The 17357-nt window shown below is 45.7% G+C and overlaps 1 long non-coding RNA gene across 1 annotated transcript in view; it reads right to left on the bottom strand.

Moving 5' to 3' along the window:
• Window positions 1-8353, bottom strand: part of LOC309835608 — a 224387-nt gene extending 216034 nt beyond the window's left edge. The window contains exon 1 of the long non-coding RNA XR_014298033.1: window positions 8275-8353. This is a non-coding gene — a long non-coding RNA (uncharacterized lncRNA). The remainder of the gene's footprint in view (window positions 1-8274) is intronic.
• Between the last annotated feature and the right edge of the window lie 9004 nt (window positions 8354-17357).

Below are 17357 nucleotides of genomic sequence, written 5' to 3'. Positions count from 1 at the left end.
CCATCAATCAGCAAGTTCTACTGGGTCTAATTTTCCCATCCTCTCTCTTGCCAGTGCTACCACAGAGGCACAAGCCCTTACCACCCAAGACAGAAGAAGAAGAAGGTCAGTTTTGTGCTAAGCCGTTGGCAAACATGCATTTAACCCTTACAACAAACTGCGAGATGAGTAATAATTCTTGTCATATATGAAGGAACAGAGGCTAGGAGACTGAGAGAAGTCACACAGCTGGCAAGTGACAGAATTAAGTCTCAAACCCTTCATTCACCTGATTCCAGGTCCACGCTCATCACCTCATCATCTACTGCCTCCCAAGACTATTTCAAGGGCATCCTATTTGGACCCCTGTGCTTATCCTCTTCCCATTTCAAACCATCCTGTACTCTGAAGCCAGATTAATCTTCCTAAAACTTGCTTTTAATCATGTCACTCCCAACCTCTTATCTTGTCCACCATCTGGTCCAACTAACATCCAGCTTGCCTCCCAAGGCTGGTACTTGCTGCTCTGTAGATGTGTTTCTTCGTTCCTCATTTCCCTCCCCTACACTGCCTTCCCCCTGACTTTTCTTCTCCTCAAAACACCAGCATTGGTTCCTTTATATCCTCAATACTAACTGAATGCCTACTAAGTCCTCTACAAGATTTATTGCCAAGAGACAGTATAATTTAGTGGGTAAAACTCAGACTGGACAAGTTGCCTGATTTGAATTCTGACTCCACTAAATATTAGCTACATGACCTTGGGCAAGTTTCTCAACCTCTCTGTGCTTCAATTCCCAAATTGTAGAATGGAATCATTATGGCTCCTACTGAGAGGATTAAATTAGTTAATACACATAAAACACTTGAAACAGTCCATGGAACAGAGTAATAATAAACAGGAGCTAGTCCTAGCAGTAGTACTAGGTACTGTCACCGAGTCTAAGCTCGTACAGCTTACCGCACGACAGGCCAATAATTGAGAGACAAGCTGTTGGGGCAAGGAATAATGACTTTATTCAGAAAGCCAGCTAATGGAGAAGATGGTGGACTCATGCCCCAAAGAACCATCTTGCCTGAGTTAGAATTCAGGCTTCTTTTATACTAAAAAGGGAGGGAGTAAAGTCAAACACTTTCTGGTTCCCATTGGCCTCCAAGGGGTGTGTTAATTTCTTCCTGCCTGCAGTCATTCACAGGTGGACCTGGTCAGGATGTTTCCTGTGAGCTAAACAAAGGTATTTTAGCTTTACGGTCATTACCTGGGAAGCAGGGTTCCCAGAGATGTGCCATTACGTATAATTTAAGCTTATAGGCAACATCCCTTTAGTGATTAACTTGTAATAGAATACAAAGGCTCTTCCCTATTACAGTACCAAGCACTGGGCTAGTTACTGGGATACGGAAATGAATAAATCACAGTCAGCCCCTTTCCTCGCAGTCCAGTGAACAAGGTGGGCATGTCAACCAAGAATCACAGCCCAGTGCTCTACGTGCTGTAACAGAGGCAGGTACAGAGGGCTGGGGGGAAGATGTTAAGTATCTGAGGTAGGGTATGGTTTCAGGAAAGAAATTATGCTTTATCTCAAAATTAAAGAAGCATAGGAGTTCTTCTGAATACACAGAGTGATGGCATAGGAGTGACATCTGAATAAACATGGCACAATCATCCAGGGAGGATCCAGAGGCTGGAACAGGATGGGGCCTGATCCCATGAAGACCTTATGCCATTCTGAGAAGCTTATCCTCGAGACTGTAACCAGAGGAATGCCCACCCCAGACCATAATGGTCTCAGCCACTTCTGACCTGGTCAAGAACACTCATTGCATATTTTACTAATATGATACTTATTTGCCGTCCTATCCTATTTCTGAGTACTAAGCAGCCCACACAAGCATTTCTGAGAAGCTTTGCTATGCTGACCCACCAATGGCCCCTCTCTGATGCTTCTTATCCTAGGTTGGTATGTTTTCCACCAGGGAACTCTGCTACCTTGGCCACAGCTGATTGGACCAAGGACTAGCACCTGACCTGCAGGCAACTACCTCTTGGTTAGCCAGTGCCTAGGGAGGGGGCCCCAGAACCGAAGCCAGGCTCAGTGGTATCTTTTCATCCTGTATGTGGACTGCCTAGAGTCCCTCTCTTAAGGAAATCTGAATGTGAAACACACACAGAGAGGAAAACAGACATAGAGGCAATGAAAGTGGGAAAACTCACTGTGAAAAAAGCAGTAAGCAGAAGCCATGAATCAACCAAACCCACAAGGTAGAGAGCAGTACCGGCAGACAGGCAAAGCTCAGAAATAGGTGAGGCAGTGTCACAAACACGGAGCACTAGGTAGGGAGCCGGTAATGAGAGAAGCCGTACTATATCCTGAACCATATAGGATACGGTTGCCAAACACTCCTGGTTTTTGTGAGTGCAGCAGGGCAGTGGTTAAGACAATTTTCTGTTTTCCCTATTTCCCTAAGCGTCTTCAAATTAAACCCCAAAACACTGTGGACAAGTCTCTTTTCCTTGGAACCTGAATGAGTCTAATGTAACAGGGACAAATCCTTTCTGCCCAGCTAGATGGCATGGCCTGCGAGGGCTTTCTCGTGGAACAGCCTGTGCATTGGCAGAAAAGCAAGAAGGAGAACAACTTATTCGGAAAGATTCCTAGGGTTTTCATAAGAGGAAATGTAGGCAGCCTGTGGAGGGAAGGGTGACACAAGAGACAGGAGAAGCAGGGAGGGGCCAGATCCTAAGGGGGCAACCATAGCAAGGAATCTGGGTTTCATCCTGAGATTATGGGGCTCTGTTTAGAGCCCCATAGCTTAGGAAGGAAGAATGATATGGTCAGGTTTGAGATTGTTGGATAAAGTCACATTATACACTGTCATCTCCAATGGAGGCAGATATAAAACATTTACAACCCAGAGGAACTCTCTTCAGTAAAAATGACCTACCCCTACGTGACCCGGAAGGAAAGCCAACTTTCCAGGTATATTCACCCAGCCAAAAATGGAAAACAAAGAAATTTAGGCAAATTACAAACTCCAGTGCCCAGACAAAGGAAGCCCCCGCAAAGAACAACTCCTCCAACCATTATTTCCTTGAGACAGAACATAACACACATGAAGGAGACCCAGAGCTGGTGGGAGTTTTTCTGAATGTTTTCTGAAATGGGACACTCATTTCTCTGGGGAAAACAATCTCTAAAGAGAGATTTCATGGAAAGTCACCCTGTATCTTATCTACTTTACCCTGGTCTAAGTCTCACAGTCACCTGTTACTACTCCACACAGTCTGGCACTGGAAGCTTCCAGAAGGACTCTGGCTACAGAGCAGTAATAAGAACTCGGGATGAAGTGACCTCCCAGGCTCACTCTGGCTTCTAGAACTCAGCCTCCACCTGCCAGCGCGCTGTCTCCCCTGCTTCGTGCTTACCTTGTCTTTCCCTCTCACTGATGCCTTCAAATAGCCCTGTGTTCCCAGGAACAGTGGTTATGCTATCAATTCAAAGAACCACCACTTCAGAGGAAAGGGATCGCGAACCCACCCCGCTCCCGGGTCCCCGCTGGCTATTTGCAGAAGTTCTCCACAAGCCGAGAAAAGTCCTCCGCGTGCGATACCCGCTCCATCACAGTGGGTTAATCAAGGCTCTCTGCAGCTTCCTCCACGATCTGCTCGCACTGCCTTCTCTCTGAGACTTGGCAGGGAAACGCACGCTGGTTTTCATCCTAACTCAGGGACAGCGAGGTTTTTCATACCTGCGCAGCGGCCTGTGCCAGTTTGGATTCAAAGGGGCATCACGGGATGAAACAGAAAGAAAAGCAGCGGAGGCGCCAAGCTGCGAATCATAACCAGCTTCCCTGATGCGGTGCCACAGTCAACGTTAGACTGGAGAGCTCATTTCCTGTTTTCTTTACAGGTTAAACCCTGTCAAATTTGATCCAACTCCAACCCAAACTTGTCTCTAACAAAATGATTGTTTTCCAAGCTCCAGCTGCTGGCAGATTCATTTCGAGACATATTCAATACAAGTGAACCACTGTATAAGGTAAGATGCTTAAGCGGGGTGCCTTAGCCTGAATTTTCCTCTTGTTCTCTGTTCCCTTCTTTCCCTCCTCAGCTCTTTCTTTCCAGTTTTTGGCCTTTGTTAAGTTCACTCCTGGGGCCTCATTTCTGCTTCATTTTCTAGACGTCTTTTCATTTTTCCAGCTACCCTCCTCCTCATTTATTTACCCTTCACTCTATTTTCGTCTTGTTTCTTCCTTCTCCTCTCCTCTCTTTTCCCTTTCTTCTGGCTTCTTGCCTCTTCTCAGTCTTAATGTTGAGAGGATCTACAATCCTAAAGTCACAGTGGTATTCCAAACGTTGGCAGCAGGTACCACAGGGGCGCTGACTCATCAGGACAGACGCTAGCAGTGGAGCGAGGAGATCCAGAAGGTTCCCTACTTTGCTACTAACTAGTGGGTTGTGAGAGGTGAAAGAGGACAGTGGGGCAGGGACAGGAGAGCACCCTCAGAAGGCTCATGGAAGTGGCTAATTACATTAGCAATTCAGAACAATTTCGATCTTTTAATGATCAAAAGTGTACCAGAAAACAGCCACTGACATGTGGGAACGGTCCTGGTTCTGTCAGCCAGGCCTTGGTGTTGCTAGGAGCTGGCGCTGACATGTACAGCCAGACCTTGTTGAATATGAGCGATTTCACAGAACACCAATGACTGTGATGGATCCAAGGAAAAACAAGACCACTCCACACAAAAATATGAACATCATCCAGAGTGCAAAAATGGGGCTGCCCTGGTGGCGCAGTGGTTGAGAGTCCGCCTGCCAATGCAGGGGACGCAGGTTCATGCCCGGGTCCGGGAAGATCCCACATGCCACGGAGCGGCTGGGCCCGGGAGCCATGGCCGCTGAGCCTGCGCGTCCGGAGCCTGTGCTCCGCAACGGAAGAGGCCACGGCAGGGAGAGGCCCGCGTACCGCATAAACAAACAAACAAAGTGCAAAAATGACCACACGTCCTCCTATCCTGCTAATGAGTGACCCCTCTTCTTTACCAATTACAGTTCCAGCCTTGATTCACTCATCCTGCCTTCTACGGTTGGGTTAAGATACCCAATGATAGAATTACCCCCACTCTTGGAACGCATCCTATCCTAATTTCTTCACCCCTCCCTCAAATCATCAAGCACAAGCCCAAATCCTATAGTAGGTTCTTTCCAACACCCTTTAACTGAGTCTCCCCAAGTTCCCCATGGTGTGTGTCTCCCCCGTTACAACAAGCAACAAACCCAACTTGTTCAACCACAGGTGTGCTCCTGGTGGGCTTTGGCTGAAGGTCACTGACGAGGTGCATTTTTGTCCTGCCAAAGCCTTGAGACCACTTTTTTCTTTTTAAAGAAGATGTTGGGGGTAGGAGTTTATTAATTTATTTTATTTATTTTTGCTGTGTTGGGTCTTCATTTCTGTGCGAGGGCTTTCTCTAGTTGTGGCAAGCGGGGGCCACTCTTCATTGCGGTGCGCGGGCCTCTCACTGTCGCGGCCTCTCTTGTTGAGGAGCACAGGCTCCAGACGCGCAGGCTCAGTAGTTGTGGCTCATGAGCCCAGTTGCTCCACGGCATGTGGGATCCTCCCAGACCAGGGCTCGAAGCCGTGTCCCCTGCATTAGCAGGCAGATTCTCAACCACTGCGCCACCAGGGAAGACCCTTGAGACCACTTTGAGGATAGGATTCTGACAAGGAGGACCTGAGCCCTCACCTCAGTGAAGGGCGCCAGTTAAGTTCCCTGTGAGGCACAGACAGGGGTCCTGCTCTTCACCCTGTCCCCCTTCCCACTGGTAATTCTGGAAAGCTCCCAAGAGAAGAGCATGACAGAGAGGGAAGTCTTCCAGATCTAGCAGGGGAGATCCTCACCTCTTGGCTGGGGAGTCCTGCTGTAAGGCGAGGGGGAGGAAAGGGCAGAGTTTGGGACAGATGAATCCTTTTGCCTCCTCGAGGGTGGAGGCAGCTCTCTACATTCTCAGAATAATTCCCGAGTGTCTATAGTACTGTTGTTTATTCCCCCACCACAGACCACTTCCACTCCAGAGCCGACCTTACTTCCTCCCCATGACTAGGGTTTCTAGTTTGGTCCAGGAGCTCCAGCAGGCATTATTTTCCCTTTCATCATGGCTTTCAACTAACACACAGGAAGGAGCTTAGAGCCAACAGAAAACTTAACGCATCAATGCCGATGTCAGGAGATAGGACCAAGCCTGCCTCTTAGAACGCAACTTAAGCTGAAGGTAAGCACTAGATTCCAGGAACCTGAGTGGCCACACAGTATGCCCAAGTTCATGTAAAAATGAGTCTTGTTATAAAGCAGTTCCTCCCGCCTTCAGACACTTGAGTGAAATATGCTTCAGAAGGACTCATAATCGCTAGACACCAAATGAGCCACCAACCCAGGATTGCCCCTAAATTATTCAAGATGTTGGAAAAATACATACACAAAACAGATCAATCAAAGAAATCAAATACATGCCCTGCAGTTCTGAGACGATTAGGTGGAAACATTCTGCAATTACACACAAACAATTATTTCCCCCACTGAGTGGTATCAGAAAACTTGGAAAAATTAAATGCGGTATCATATCACCAACCCACAGAGTAGAAGGCGTCATCCTGAGCACTGGATATCAGTAAACAGAATTACAAAGCCTAATAGGATCACAGAACAAAACCTGAGGGAATCACCGTCTTTCAAACAAGACCGTGATTATCTCCCTGTGTGAGCTTATGGGGGGCGGGGGAGGCAGGGGCGCTGTTCCTGATTCAAAGTTCTCAAGGTCACAGGAGGAGCACCTGGGGATGCCAGAGCCGATGGGCCGCTCTGCATCCCACCAGCACCCAGCACCCCAGCTGCCCACTTTGGGACAGTTTAATCTGACAGAACAAAGCAGCTGGAAGATGTTGGAGCAGAGAAAATCATGGCATGCCGAGGAGGCATTCTCCCTGAGCTCATTAAAAAGATATATTAATTGGGATAACTAAGCTGCTATAACAAATAAATCCCAAATTTCCGGGGACTTCACAGAATAAAAATTTCTTTCTCTCTTAAGTACCATTCCAATGTGGGTGTCCTGGCCAGCGGACAGCTTTCTTCCTTACGCCGATCAGGGCCCACCAGCCCTCCAGAGCAGCAGTTCTCTGCCTTGGTCATCTTCTAGAACATCTGGGGAGCTTAAAACTCTTGCTGCCCCCCAGAGTTGTGTGTGGGGTTTTGGTTTCCCCAAAATACAGTCTCAGTGATCAAATCACATTCTGTGAACGGGTATGCAATGGAAAGCACAAACCCTGGAGGCAGCCTCATCTCCCCAACTCATCTGAGGGCCCTGAAGAATCAAGGCCATAGTATATGACTATCTGTGACCATTTCCTCTCCCCATCCAGTCACCAGCACTGTCTGGGGGGTGGGAGTAGCAGGTACTTCGAATCCACTAGCACAGCCCACACTGAGAGTGAAGGTATGAAAAGGTAACTAATCAAATGGAGAACTTTAGCAGCCAAGGAGAGTGCTTGGTGGAGCCCCATTGGCTGGGAACCAGAGTGGCCTCTGTATTTAAAGCAAAAGAGGAGCCCATTTTCTGCTTGGCTCCAATCTGGAAGTTACTCTTTTTACCAAATTAAGCCACAGGGGAAGCCCCTTCACCGTGTCACAGTGTAGAGGCAGTGGGGCAAGCCCAGCTCCTCAGGGGCAAGTCCCAGTGCTTTGGGAAAAGACAGCCTGTGACACCTGGGATCAGCAGGAAGTCAGTGTTTTTGCTGAGCTTGGTGAGGGACGTGAGCCTCCTTTAAACACCATCGATGGAGACTCAGGCTGAAAATACACTGGGAGCAATGGCAGAGCAAGACTGAGAATTCTCTCATAAGGGCCAGAAACAAGCAATCAATAGTCCCACAGACTGGTCTGGGACAAGAGCAGCGAGGCCACATGACAAAGGGTCAACAGGGTCAGGGTGTGTAAGAAAGATGCCTGCATGTGACCAGGGCTGAGCTGGTCCCTTGGCCACACTTGGTTGAGCATCTTACCAGGAGGTTGGGAAATGGAAATGAATCCCTCAACACCACTGGATGGTATTCATGATTGTTGCAAATGGCCAGCTTGGGTTACCCCTAAAGTAATCTACACGTGCTCTGATTCCACAGTGAGAGTTCTGTCATTCCCAGCATACCCCATTTGTCATCTTTTATAGTACAGCATAATACCCCTCCCAGCGTTAACTGTAAATAGATTCCCAGCCTGGATGTGCCCCGCTAGACTCACACAGTCAAGATCCCAGTGTCCAGAGTGACGTAACCAGGCAAGCAGTTTACTCCACAGGGAACACAGCTGTCAGCAGCATCTGAAAAGAAGAAAAAGAGAAAAGAAAAGAAATACAATGGAATACTACTCAGCCATGAAAAAGAATGAAATAATGCCATTTGCAGCAATGTGGTTGGACCTAGAGATTATCATACTAAGTGAAGTAAATCAGAGACAAATATCATATGATATCTCTTATATATGGAATCTAAGAAAATGATACAAGTGAACTTATTTACAAAACAGAAATAGACTCACAGGCATAGAAAACAAACTTATGGTTACCAAAGGGTAAAGTGGCTGGGGAAAAGGATAAGTTTGGAATTTTGGATTAACTGATACATACTACTATGTATAAAAGAGGTAAACAACAAAGACCTACTGTATAGCACAGGAAGCTATATTCAATATCTTGTACTAACCTATAATTGAAAAGAACCTGAAAAAGTATATATTTGAATCATTTTGCTGTACATCTGGAACTAGCACAACATTGTAAATCAACTATACTTCAATTTAAAAAATTAAAATTAAAAAAAAAAGGAAAAAAGGAAAGGAAGGAGAGGATGGGAGGAAAGGAAGGAAAAAATCTCTCAGTTCTGGGAGGGCATATAGCATACCCTAAATAATAGAAACTCAGGCATGAAGAAAATATAGAATCTAGTACGGGCTCTTGCAAAAACTAATTTCTGTGACCTTGGACATGTCCCTTACCATCTCTGGGCTTCAGTGTCCTGTAAAGAGAGAGAGTTGGACTAGAAGTTGTAAGGCCTCTTCCAGCTCTGTGATACTTCCATTCAATGGTGAAGATGATTATGGAAAATTGAATTTACCTAACGTCAAGTCTTATACAAGAGAACTTTATGTACATCTCTAGTCATTTCTAAATGACATGTGAAAGAACTCAGTTTAGAAATGATGCAGGCCTCTGCTTTCTCTCCTCCCTTTCAGCTCCTGTTACCGTTGGTCATTACTGCTGCTCATGAAGGTTGCCATTAGATGAAAAGCAGGAGAAAAGAAAATGAACTACAATTCCATCATTTGGTTTTCCTTACTTAGTAAAGAGCAAATTTCAAGCAACAACATGCAGATAAGTACAGGTGGGAACTCTGTACATCAAAGAGGAAAAGCAGAAGGAGGAAGGAAATGTAAGTGTTGCTTTACACAGCCACGATGGGCTTCTCTGTCCCAGGCATGCAAGGAGAGCCAACACATACGGCCATCTTTCCTCACCCTCTGCTGCGGAGACCCAAAGAGCATGTGTGAGCATTAAATTGGATGATTTGTCATGATAGCTCAGATCTGGAGTGTGTTTTCCCATTAAAGCTCTGGTCTTCTCCTTCTTACAAATGTGTGCTTTCATGCTCTTTGGGCTGTTTCACATTGCATATAAAAAGGCAGCAGTAATTGTATGAATCTGCCCATCTCACATGTACCATGCTCAGTTGGTCAGCGTAGCCTTGGTGATGAGGTCATCTTCCAGGACTTTTATATTCAGGAGGTGTTGGGGCAGCCGTTCTTCCCTAGATATATTTATGCTCAGCACTGTAAACTGAAATATGGCCACAGCTACAAAAGAAGAGTATGAAACAGAGATCTATTGTGTCTCAAAAGTCAAGCCGCTACTTGGTCATTGGATAAATGAGGATAAGATAAGTTACCCTTACAAATAACTGCAAAGATTTAGGAGCCTGAAGATCAAGAAGTGAATTTCTTTCTCCTGTAAGAGTCCAGGTGCCCAGGCTGACAAATGCTCTGCCATCTTCAGAAGGCAGCTGCTGAGGTCTCCCTGGGAACTGCCCTCCCAGTTCACCAGGAGGGGAAAGGAGCATGAAGGACCCACAAGGGCTGGGCCTGACAGCTGTATCCACTACTTCCACTCACAGCCCACTGGAGAGGACTTGGACACATTGTCACACCTAAATGCACAGAAGGCAGGGAAATGTAGTCTCACTGTGTGGCCAGAAATGGGGTGATGAATTTGCATAAACAGCTAGTGGTCTCTTCCACTTTTTACTTGCAGGTTGCAATTCATTCGTGCATCATAAAAATCAATTTAGAAAGTGCAAATTAGCATTTTTTTTAAATGGGATGGAAGAGAGGAGAAGGGAAAGAAAGCATAGGGAAGGGAAGGGGAGGGGAGGAGGGGAGAGGAGAGGTCAGAGACTAGTGCATGTAGGAAGGTTAAGTAGTGTTTAATGAAATTTGTATCAGTTGTATGTGTGTTAATAAGATATGTCACATGAATTTCTTACTGTGGGTCACAGTCAGAAAGATTTGAAAGCCCCTGGCTTAGCCACACCTTCTTTTTTTTTTTTTCTGCGGTACGTGGGCCTCTCACTGTTGTGCTCCGGACGCACAGGCTCAGAGGCCATGGCTCATGGGCCCAGCCGCTCCACGGCATGTGGGATCTTCCCAGACCGGGGCATGAACCCGTGTCCCCTGCATCAGCAGGCAGACTCTCAACCACTGCGCCACCAGGGAAGCCCAAGTTTTTTTGTTTTTTTTTTTTAGCCACACCTTCTTAAGTTTGTTGTTTAAAACTCTAGGAAGATGAGTTTTTTTCAACCCACAGATATCTCTTATTGTAACATCACACTAACACCATTAGTTATTCACTGTAGAGTAGAAACTGGTCTTGGACACCACAGAATGGTGGGAATGTGTCCATTTATTCATAACAACACAGAACTAGATTTCCAGTTAGAAAGCCTGAATTCAGATCCCCACTGCTAGTCCCCATTGTTCATTCATTCATTCACACCACAAACATATACTGAGCACCCATTATGTGCCAGTCACAGCGCTAGTGCGGAAGATAAAGCATTAAGCAAATAATCACGGCCCCTGCCCACACTTTGAGTTAGAGACAAATAATAAACAAGAAAACAAAACTGATAGCTACAGAATGTGAGTGGCATGTTCTGTTAACCTCTTAGTGCTTCCATTTCCTGATTTATAAATAAGTATCATATATCAATACCTCAAAGGTACATGATGGTACTTTGTAAGTGTGTATACTTAGGTAAGGAATTACTTTATTCAGTGATGATTTGCTGAATGCTGATCCCATACTCAAGAGTGTAATAGGACCATGGAGTTTAGCTATTAGCAAATCAAACAACCTCTTTATAAAGTGGCCTCATCTAGTGTTACAGGTTGAATCATGTCTCCTAAAAAAAAGATATTTTGGAGTCTTAATCCCCAGGACCTCAAAATGTGACCTTATTTAGAAATAGAGTCTTTGCAGATGTAGTCAAGTTAAAATAAGGTCATTAGGGTAGGCCCCGGTCCCACATGACTTGTGTTCTTATAAAAAAGGAAAGACTGGACACACACACACAGGGAGAACGCCATGTGAAAATGAAGGCAGAGGTCAGGAGGATGCATCTACAAACCAAGGAACACCAAAGACTGGCAGCAAGTCGCCAGACGCTGGGAGAGGCATAGAGCAGACTCTCCCTCACCGTCCTCAGAAGGAACCAACCCTGCCCACACCCTGCTCTAGGACTCCTGGCCTCCAGAACTGTCAGAGAACCAATGTCTGTTGGTTAAGGCACCCAGTTTGTGGTACTTTGTCAGAGCGGCCCTAGGAAACAAACACACCTGGAAACCGAGACCCAGGGCAGCAACTCCAAGAGTCCAGACAGTTCTGTACCTGGACTTCAGGTCATTTCCTGATGGACGATTCTAGGGCTCAAGGCTACCTGCTGAGTGGAAAAAGCAAAAATTAGGGCCATTTGCCTAATTTTCTTTTTCCCTTTAGCACTTTCTGGAATAGAGTTGTCATAAAATGGATATAATGCCATTATTAACATCATTAGCAACAATTCACGTATACAAATCTTAGTGAGAATTAGATTTTAATGTTTCCTTACACCAAATGCTAGAGCCAGCTGCACCCAGCTAACTCGTGGGAACAAAACTGGTTAAGCCGATGCATGATTTATTTTTACTCCTCTAGAAAGTTGACACTTTATTCATTAAACTACCCCCTTTAACACATTTCTAAATCATTGCTTTCCACTCTGATTGTCTAGTTCTCATTTCTGAATTTCAGCTGGAGTGGCTTTGATGATGAATTCTGTTTTTTACCTGACAAGGGAAGTTAAAACCGCCCCCTCCTGAACATTTAAAAGGGAAATTCAGGCCCTTTTTTGTCAGGCTGTTTATCATACCTTGCAAATACTCAAATCCATTTCCTCTGGAAAAGGTTTGTCTTTCTATGACAGGCATATAAAAAGGTTTTATTACAGTACTCTATTCATTGGCGCTGCTCTGCCTGAAGATAAAAAGGAATTCATTTTCTGGATTTTCCTTGAATGTCAGCTCTACAGTTTCCTTCTATTATCAGAGTTCTTAACCCAAGAAGAATGGAGGGGGAGGAGAATTCAAGTTAATATACAATATCAAGCTCCATTATTGACTAACATGAATATCAAAAATCCCCAAATAAAATATGAATTTAAATGAAAGCAGTAAAGACCAAAAAAAAAAAATCTCTATAGGGATTTAATGGCAAGCAATCATTGGATTTACTTGAAACACGCTACGCTGCATGCCTCCCCAAATCTGGAAAATCGCTTCAGCATCAGCTCTTAGGTACAGCCTGATCTGTCAGTTATGGTATAGAGCAGTGCCGCTCAGGCTTTAATGTGTTTGTAAACCACCACGGGGTCTGGTTAAAATGCAGATTTAGGGCTTCCCTGGTGGCGCAGTGGTTGAGAGTCCGCCTGCTGATGCAGGGCACACAGGTTCGTGCCCCAGTCCGGAAAGATGCCGCGGAGCGGCTGGGCCCGTGAGCCATGGCCGCTGAGCCTGCGCGTCCGGAGCCTGTGCTCCGCAACGGGAGGGGCCGCAGCAGTGAGAGGCCCGCGTACCGCAAAAAAAAAAAAAAAAAATGCAGATTTATATTCAGTAGGTCTAGCCTGGGGCCTGAGACTCTACATTTCTAACCAGCTCTGGGGTGATGCAGGACGTTGGCTTCACTCATCCTTGAGCTGAACCTGTCAGAATAACATAATTATGTCTCAAAATTACATAACAGGCTGGGGTCCCAATCTCATACTAATCTGCACCCACTCCTAGGATGCAGTGCTGTCTGGGCATGTCCAATGGGCTGGTGGAGAGTCCATGTCTGGTGCTGACACCAGCCAGCCCCAAGGACTCATGTCTGATGGCGTTGGAGAAAGCTGCAGACGGAAGCTGTGTGCAGGGGAGACCCGCGAGGCTTGGAGACGCCGCAGGGGAGAAGGGAAACATGCCACGGCGTAGAGCATAGCTTCACCTCTGCGTGGGGCTGCACTGGCTTCTGGGCAGGAAGACTGCGGGGGGGTCGGGCACCACACGCATCCTTAGGGTTTGCAGATTGGGAGGCATCAAGAGACTGCACCGTCGTGGCAATCATAAGAGAGTCCAAAATGGAAACGCTGCTCAGGAGCAGGTAACTTGGTGGCCGTTTGAATGGGGCTGGAGCTCATTCATTACACAGTGGGGGGCAGGAACAGGGGCACTTGAGTCCCCGAAATCCATGTAAACACAGGAGGCTTGAGGAGATTCGGGTTACACTTGCTTCTAGTGGTTGGGGGCTCGGGGCAATGAAGTATGGATGAATCACTGTCAGTCTATCGCTGTGCCCAGGAAAGCAACTCAAGCACAAACGGTAAGTCTTCAAATGATGAGACGTGTTTATACCTTTCAGCCACAGACATCTCTCATTTCATAAGCCAAGGAGATGACCAAACCCCATGTCATATAAATTAAGTACTGTGTAGGGATGAAAGAGATCGGGGAGAAGGGGAAGGAACCACCAGTTTAATTTCTATAACATCAAATCTGGGAGCACTGTAAGTTCAAGTGAAGTCCAATAAAGGATAAATGATCAAAATCAGCCTTCAGCCGACCTTGCTAAGCCCAGACACATTCAGTAACTTCTGTCCCTGAGCCTGGCCACGTGGACTGTGAGCATCTTTGTCATCTTGAAATTCTGTTTTCAGTGACTTTTACATGCCACTGGTGGCTGGTTCTCTCTTCTGGCCTAAAGAAATGGATAATAATTTTGGTAACAGGAACCAAGTGATATAGAAGAACCTGAAATTCCTTCTTTCCATTTCTTGTTTATTTATTACGACAGTCTGACGAACAAACCAAAGACACTGTCTGTCCTTCCGCCTTTCCCCACCAGCAGCACCAGAGGGCTTTCCACTCCACTCCGAGCAGTGAGATGCTCAGAGCAGTGAGAGGCAGGGTGGTGCTGGAATGCACTGCAGTGGAAAGAAGACCAGCAACCTCAGTGCCACCTCTGGGTAGCACCAGTCAGTGAGAGAAACCCCACAGTTTTGCACGGTCTGAGCATACTCATAACCAGTCATGTGAGGCTCCTAGGATAACCTTGATGCAAACTGGTATATGTCCCTTGCTAGTGCTCTTAGTCACTCTGATGGTCAGTTGCAGCAGCTCAAGCCCAGCTGATGCTCTATCCCCTCCCCCACCCCCCAGTTCCATTATATTAATTATGTGACCTATGCCTCAGTTTCCTTTTCTGTGAAATAGGAATCCAACAGGACAAACCTCGGAGTATTGTTAAGAAAATAAGTGAATAATGCATGGAGAGACTTAGTGCACTGTCTGGCAAACAGCAAGTGCTCCATAAATGCTGCTTCAGCTTTTGCCCCGCCTTCTACTGCCAGGAAACAGGGGAGCATAGTGGTTAGAAGCATAGGCTGAGGAGTAAGACTGCCTGGGTGTGCAATCCCATCTGCACTGCTAACCACTGGCAAGTCAACTGTTCTCTGCCTCAGTTTCCTCTCTTAAAACATGAGGATGCTTATAACAGTGACTACCTCACAGCGCTGTGGGATAATCCGTGGAAAACACTTAGCACACAGAACCTGACATACAGTAAGTACTTCAGTACACTTATGTGCACTTCTATTGCTCCGTTATTACTCTGACCTGACACCGTTAAAGAGAAAGCAGCTTCCACTTGAGCTCTGTGCAGAATGTCACAAACCAACACCCTGGTACAGGTCACTCACATGCTGGCATCATTTCCCTATTCACACTGTTCTGAATGATGCTACTTATTCGTCCCAATCTCAGCAGAGAAAAAACGGAAAGTCGCTTTCTCCAGTTACACTTTAGCTCATGCTCTTCCCCAGACAGAGAGCTGAGTCAAGGGAGGAGAAGTAATTTTCTGAAGCCTTGACGAAATCTTTATTTAAACCTTATAAACACTGCAAAACATTGTTGAGGATTTGGATTTTCCCCACCTGCCAGCTCCTCACAGCTTGTCCAAGGAAGAAAGACATAAACTTAGGTAAATAAAGGAATTTTAATAAAAAGACTCTGCCTCTTTTGCTTTTTGGCATCAATAAAATTATTTTCCAGAATCCTCTAACAGATTGTAAATAAGTCTTTTTTGAGAATCCCTTTCATTTGGACCTGCCTTCTCCCTGAAGCCTAATGGAAGTTGGGTGGGGCCGGGGGAGGGGGTCCCTAAAGCTAGAAATCCTTCAAGAAAAGATTCATGGCTTCACAGGCCATTAACACAAAGCCTCAGATCTCATCCCAGAAGCCTGCTCCATGACAAGTTTCCAGCAATTACAAAAACCAGTAAATTTTAGAAATGGTAGAAAAAGACCAAATGTATAGCTGGCAGTCAAGGCGGGCTCTAGGCATGCTTGTCTCTGAGACCCTGAGTCATGTACCACGATGCTCATTGCAGCTCTATTTACAAAAGCCAGGACATGGAAGCAATCTAAGTGTCCATCGACAGATGAATGGATAAAGAAGATGTGGCACATATATGCAATGGGATGTTACTCATCCATAAAAAGGAATGAAGTTGAGTTATTTGTAGTGAGGTGGATGGACCCAGAGTCTGTCATACAGAGTGAAGTAAGTCAGAAAGAGAAAAACAAATACCGTATGCTAACGCACATATATGGAATCTAAAAAAAAACGGTATTGATGAACCTAATGGCAGGGCAGGAATAAAGACGCATCCATAGAGAATGGACCTGAGGACAGCGGAGGGAAGGGTAAGCTGGGACGAAGTGAGGGAGTAGCATTGACATATATACACTACCAAATGTGGCTAGTGGGAAGCTGCTGCATAGCACAGGGAGATCAGCTCGGTGCTCTGTGACCACCTAGAGGGGTGGGAGGGAGGCTTAAGAGGGAGCGGATATGGGGATATACGTATACATATAGCTGATTCACTTTGTGGTACAGCAGAAACTAACACAACATTGTAAAGCAATTATACTCCAATAAAGAAAAAAAACACTGAATTGTACACATTCAAATAGTGAACTGTATATTTATACAAATTTTATCTCAATAAAAAAATTGCAAACAAAAAAACTTACACATGCCAAGTCCTACGTCATCAGGTATCTTCTATGGAAAATGACTCAGAACCTATCTTACACCAAGGCAGTAGAGGCGTTTGCTTATGTGATATGATTTAAAGCACACTGCCCCCACTATAAAATTTTCCCCCATACATCTCCCACAGTACCTGAAATACTGTCATTGGGGATTTTGCTGCTTTGGATTCAATCTTTACGGATTCCATAAGTCCTCTGTTGAATTGCAATAGCACCTTGCTTAGAATAACATATAAAGTTGTAACCAGGAATAGCAGGCTCAAAAAGAACAGACTAACAGACAAGGGAGTTGTAACAGAAAACTAAGAAGGGGGAAAATGGGTCTAGGGAATAAGGGATTATTTTCTTCAAAAAGAGCAGAGATAGTCCTTGGGTCAACAAGGGACGACATAGCGGCCCTGGGTTACAGGGAAAGGGCCAAAAAAGAAAGGAACATGAGAAGGGATCAGGAAGAAATCTCCCTCATTTCACAGTCCTGTTCAGCACCAATTTGGTGATGGATCACAAGTGAAAAACTGTTGGATAAACTACTCCTCAGTTTAGTGTGGTACCTGGCTACTGTGTCACCTCCCACTGTCTTGCCCCCATCTGCTTCCCCTTCTCTTGCTCCACCCAGTGACCTTCTCCCTAAAACCAACTGAAACGTGCACC

This window comes from Grampus griseus (assembly GCF_964374135.1).
Source record: "Grampus griseus genome assembly, chromosome: 17".
Taxonomy (NCBI): domain Eukaryota; kingdom Metazoa; phylum Chordata; class Mammalia; order Artiodactyla; family Delphinidae; genus Grampus; species Grampus griseus.
This window is presented reverse-complemented; position numbering and strand designations above follow the sequence as displayed.